This window comes from Octopus bimaculoides, chromosome Z (assembly GCF_046866305.1).
Source record: "Octopus bimaculoides isolate indiv1 chromosome Z, ASM4686630v1, whole genome shotgun sequence".
NCBI classification, from domain to species: domain Eukaryota; kingdom Metazoa; phylum Mollusca; class Cephalopoda; order Octopoda; family Octopodidae; genus Octopus; species Octopus bimaculoides.
Genome location: NC_142944.1, coordinates 26,102,905 through 26,108,777, shown reverse-complemented (window position 1 = coordinate 26,108,777; position 5,873 = coordinate 26,102,905).

The following is a 5,873-nucleotide window of genomic DNA, read 5'->3' as shown; positions in this document are numbered from 1 at the left end:
GGAATATTGACGTGAAAAGCCTTCAAACAGAAGAAAATAAACAAAAAAGAACCCGCCAGCTGTCGACGAACAAAAGTGACCTGTTAATGTATAAGGACATGTTAAAAATTGAAAACGGTGTTGTCAAAGTTCAACCACCAGAAGAATTTTTATTAACAGAGAAAAAAAAAAAAGAATTATTTTCAAAGTATATTGTAAAAAAGAAAGAAAAATCGAGCGAGCAAACGAAGAGAAAATTGAGAAATGTTTAAAGCCCATTTGGCAGGATATTACATATCTAGCGAGAGGGAAGAAGTTCGTTACCATTGAGGTACACTTAAATAGCATTGAAACTGCACAAGTGCACTCAGTGAAATCTTTGGAAACAGAGGACGTGATTTTAATACCTATTTACATGGGTATGAGGGCATACAAAATAAAAATACCAAAGGTCCCTCCTCAAATTGATCCAATGTGGTTGATGGCGGCGGTCCTGGCAAAGAAGGTAGATGAGGTGAATATACTTCAGGCTACCGTCACCGAAAAAACATATTGGATCGGCCACACGGTCCACTTATTAATTCAAGGAGAACAGGCTGTACTTGAACAATTTCCAGAAAAAATAGAAGTTGGGGAGGAGCTCCTCAACGTTTTTGTCGAGGGGCGTAAAGCCCGATGTTTTCGGTGCGGTCAGATAGGCCATATAAAAAAATACTGTAAGGAAGGCGAGGAGGAATCTGAAGGTGAGGAGGAAGAGAAAGATAAAGAAACCGAAGGAAAGAAAGTTACCAGCAAAAGAAAAATAGAAAATGCAAACCAATTAAAACAAGTAGAACAACGATCAACAAAAGCAGCAAAAAGAAACCGACCACAAATAACAAGGAAAGAAGTGGAGGACAGAGGGATAGTAGCACTACACAGCAAAAATCTTGATTTAATGAGAGAGATAAAAACAAAAAAATCAGCCACCAGAATAGCAGAACTGTCGGAAAAATATCAAAATTATGAACTATACGAAATGGATACAAAGACTCATAAGATTTTATTAAATACATATAGAAAGTCTGTATCGAAAATGAAACTGGATTTTAACCAGTCTATTTTTCAAGAGCTGCCACCTCCGACCCTATGTGGAGGGTTCCCCTCCACAAGACACCCCAGATTAATAGGTAAGTTATGTCTATTCACATTGGTTGTATAAATGTTCGTGGCCTAATGTCTCGCTGGAAGCAAGGGCGCTTCCTAAATGATATCAGGTCAAGAAAATTGGATATGATTGTTGCAACGGAAACCCGAGTAAAAGGGCCAAGAGATCTGTCCCCCCTCCTGAACGGCTATGAGAAATATGTTTCTCCGGGTCGGGCGGGAGGTGGGGGTGGGGTGTTGGTCCCACTAAAAAGAAACCGGGTAGCCGAGAAAAAGTTGTTTTTTTCTGATCCAGAAGGCAGGCTGGTCGTTCTTGACCTGACATTCAGTTGTGGCAAGATAATCAGGCTAGTTGCTATTTATGCACCCAATATTATGGGCCCGCAAAGTGAATGTTTTCATGACTTGGGAAAGTTCCTGACCACGTCGCATTCGCTAGTATTGTTAGAAGACTTTAAACACAATATGTGAGGCACACACAGATTGTGTTGGCTCGAACACGAACAGAAAATGTAACTCAGGCTTACAGGATCTGCTAAGACACTTTCAGCTAGCAGATCCATATAAGTTGGAACACCCGAACACTCCACAGTGGACGTGGTCAAATAGTGACGAGTCTTCCAGAACATATCTAGATAGGATTTTAATTAGAGAAACAGTTAAGTCTATAGCTAAGTGTCCACAGTTTTTTCTAGTCAGCTACAGTGACCACAAGATGGTTACCTGTAAACTGACACTAGATAAGTTACATAGTCAGGGATCTGGCTACTGGAAACTCAATACGTCCCTTTTGGCGATTGAGGAATACAGAAAGCGGATCAAGATGTTAATGCAGAGGGCATTGACAGGTACCATCATTAATAACAAATGGTGGTACTCCCTAAAAAGAGCCATCAAATATGAGTCTATTAGGTTTAGCATTAGTTTAGCTAAGAAGGGACGTAGAATAGGAGATGGTTTAGTTAAGGAACTAGAAGAAGCCTGGAGGACTGGTAATGCGGACCAAGTGAAGATGAAAAGACTGGAGTTAAACCAGCATCTTGATGCCCAACACATGGGAAGTATTGCCAGAGCTAAGTTACGTGCGATGGGAAGTGAAGGAATCAAGGCCGCTGGATGGGCCCGAGTGGTGGAAGCTCGGCAAGGAAATAGTTCCACTATACGATCTTTGACGAATCATAACGGCGTCTTGATAAACGAACCCGAGGAAATGTATGAGGCCTTTCGGAAGTACTTTGCCCAGCTGTTCGTGGGTGACGGCGATCCTGATGGTGGGAGAGCCCTTGAGGACTTTCTTGCCGGTCTACCGTGTCTCTCGGGGTCGGATGCAGAGTCTTGCGAAGGGCCAATCACGCCTGGGGAGGTGATGGAGGCTTTAGCCGACTGTAAAGCAGGTAGGTCACCAGGACTTGATGTTCTTCCGTATGAGCTATATAAATGTATGCCAGACTTGTTCGGGCATCTACCGGCTGACGTTTACGCGAACTGGCAACAGAATGGGTTTATCCCTAGATCTGTGCGCCGGGGAGTAGTGACGTTGGTCAGAAGGACCCGGACAAGGGGGACGTTATAGAGAATTTCAGGCCCATCACGCTGTTAAACGCAGAAGTGAAGATTTTGGCCAAGGTCTTAGCGAAAAGGTTGGCGCGTGTCACGGATGGTATAGTCGGGGAGGCACAGACATGTGCCATCACAGGCAGAACCATTCAGGATACCCTCCATCTTATCCGCTATACCATAGAGAGGGTTGGTAATAAATCTGGCAAAAGTGGGGTACTGGTACATTTGGACCAGTCTAAAGCTTTTGATAGAGTTGACCATCAATACCTAGCAACTGTGCTTGCGCGGTTCGGCTTTGGCCTTGGCATCCTCAGGTGGTTTATCGCTTTGTACCACAACATTGACTCGATAGTTCGGGTGAGCGGTTTCCTTTCGAAGCCGTTCTGTATCAGACGCTCGGTTCGTCAAGGATGTCCGCTCTCACCGCTTTTGTATGTGGTAGCTCTGGAGCCCCTACTGCGAAGGTTGAATGGCATTCCGAGAGAACCAGGTCTAGAGGAGTTTGTTACAGCTTACGCGGATGATATCACTATCAGCGTAACCTCAGTAGCACGCCTACGTGAAGTCGGTAAGACTATTGAGGCTTACCAGGAGGTGGCAGGAGCAAAGATTAACTGGGAAAAGTCGGTCGGCTTACAGCTCGGCACCTGGGTTGGCAAGTCGATGCATTCAGACAGCGTTGTTGGGCGCTGGACGGAGGGACCGGTTAAGTTGCTGGGAGTTTGGTTTGGACCAGGCCTCTAGATAGAGAAGAACTGGACGGAGGTATTGAGCAGGGTGGCTGCAGTAGTCAAGACCTGGTCTTGGCGGTGGCTATCTCTGAAAAGAAAGACGGAGGTGGCCAATGTGTTTATCGCATCGGTCATTACCTACCGCCTAACCGTCGTGCCCTGTCCGGATTCGTGGTTGATCAGGCTGGAGAGACAGCTCTTTCGCTTTTTGTGGAAGGGCAGGTCGCCACTTGTGAAACGCTCTGTCTGCCGTCAAAAGCCTTTAAAGGGAGGTTTAGGGATGCCTTGGTTAATGATGCGTATGCATGCGTTGAGATTGAGGCACCTCTGGATTCTCCTGGATAGTGAACGGGTGTGGTCTCCGCTGGCCAGATAAATGTTCTCCGAGTTCAAAAGCTTTTGCGAACAGTAAACCTGGTGTTCTCGTATACCGAGGTCGAGTGAATGGCATAAAGAGTGCCGTAAGGCCCTCTTGCTATTCCAGCGCTCGGGCAGCGCTAGCGGTGGGGGTTCCACACAGATTTTATATAGTGGGTTGGTAGAGTCTGAATGCGACGATGGCCTGGGGCGACTCTAGGTCTCGGGTTTATTCAACTGGGCAGCTTGTTTCACCGTACATTTGGGTTGAGAACGTTGGACAACTTCCAAAAGTCCTTAACCTGGCATTGCTACAGAGGTGCCTTGCCCGTTTGGGATAAGCTCGCAAGACACGGTAAGCGTCAGTCGCCGACCTGTCCAAGATGTGAGGGAGACAGGGAAACCGTCCCTCACGCTATTGTTCAGTGTCCGGAGATATCTGAAATGTAGGCTTATGCTGAACACCTGTTGTCCGGCGAAGGAAGAGTACAGCTGTCGACTGAGTCAATTATAAAAATTGACCTACCGGGAGTTTTAGCAAACGAAGGTAAGAATTGTTTTCTCACGGTTGTAGCAATAGCGAAAGAGGCAGTATGGAAGACTAGGATAAAAGGAATTAAGACAGGCAACTTTATCTCTGGCCACAATTTACGTTCATTTTTTACTTTTCACTTGAAAAGGAAAGTGTGGCTGGAGAGGAGATGTCTGTCGGAGTGTACGTTCCAAAAGAGATGGAAGCATGTGCACGAGTGTTGTGCGTACAAGGAACCGTGTGAATAGACGGAAAAAGAAAGAGAACAAAAATGGTGCCAGCGATAGATTGGGGCTTGTGGGGTCGGAGCGTGGCCTGATCATCGCTTCATTTGTGTTGTCTATGTACTGTTAATATCATTCGATTTTTTTATATTTTATATAATTTTTAAACTCATTGTGTTGTGTCTGGGGAGAGTCATTTTCTTATTGTGCCTTAAAATTTAACACACTCACCGTTAAAATTTCCACTTATTTCTTATTTTTATTTTCCTAAAATTTTCGTTGCGTCTTGCAACCTGTTCAATAGTCTTGACTCTGTCCGTTATTTACATTGCGTTCTGTTTTTGCTTTTTTTTGTTTTTGCGCATGCGTGTGTCTCAGTGTGTGTGTATGTATGTATGCATGTATGTGTGCATGTGTGTGTATGTATGTCTGCGTGTGTGTGCATATGTATATATTTATGTGTGTGTATGTATATATGTATGTATGTGTGTGTTTGCATGTATGTATGTATGTATTCTGCATTTATGTGTGTTTTTTTATGTATGTGTGTGCATGTGTGTATATGTATGTATGTACCTCTGTCTCCTTGTGTGTGCATGTCTGAGTGTGTGCGTGCGTGTGTGCTTTGCTTCTATGTACCCTGTTTGCATGCATGGGTGCACATCTTCATATGTGTGGACAAATGTGTGTGTATATGTGGCCATGTGTTTCAGTCTCTATTTGCGTATGTGGTTGTCTGTTCATATACCCTATGTACTTACCCATACATACATGCACACACGCACACACACTATCTGCATAAAAGCCCATCCACTGTTCTACTTTACCTGTGTAGAATGCGGGTATGGAGGTATGATATCTATGTATATTTCCTATTTAGTATTGGGGAAGTTTCATTTATAAGGACGTACTCCCGTATTTGTCTTAGAGTTGGGTCTTTTGGGTGCTTGGATAAGATGCGGATGTCAAGTTGACCCAAGTTGCCTCCATGCTGGTCTTTGGCATGTTGGTAGAGTATGGAGGACTGTTTTTTGTCGTCATATTGTCTCGTATGTTCGTTTAGCCGTTCCGCAATGCTCCTAGATGTTTCACCTATATATGTCATATTCAGGTCTTTACAAGCACCTTCCATGCATTTTATGCTGTAAACTACATTTCTATTTCTGCAGTTAATGCCAGGGCTAATCTTACATACCATGCAGTTATCATTGGTACATATGGTATTCTCAAAGGGGTACGTCCTACATAGTTGCGACCTGATGGAGTTCCCTGGCTTTTCAACAATCTTAATGTTGAGTTTGGACTCCTTCAGAGCTTTTCTAAACCTACGCGCTAGTTCTCCAT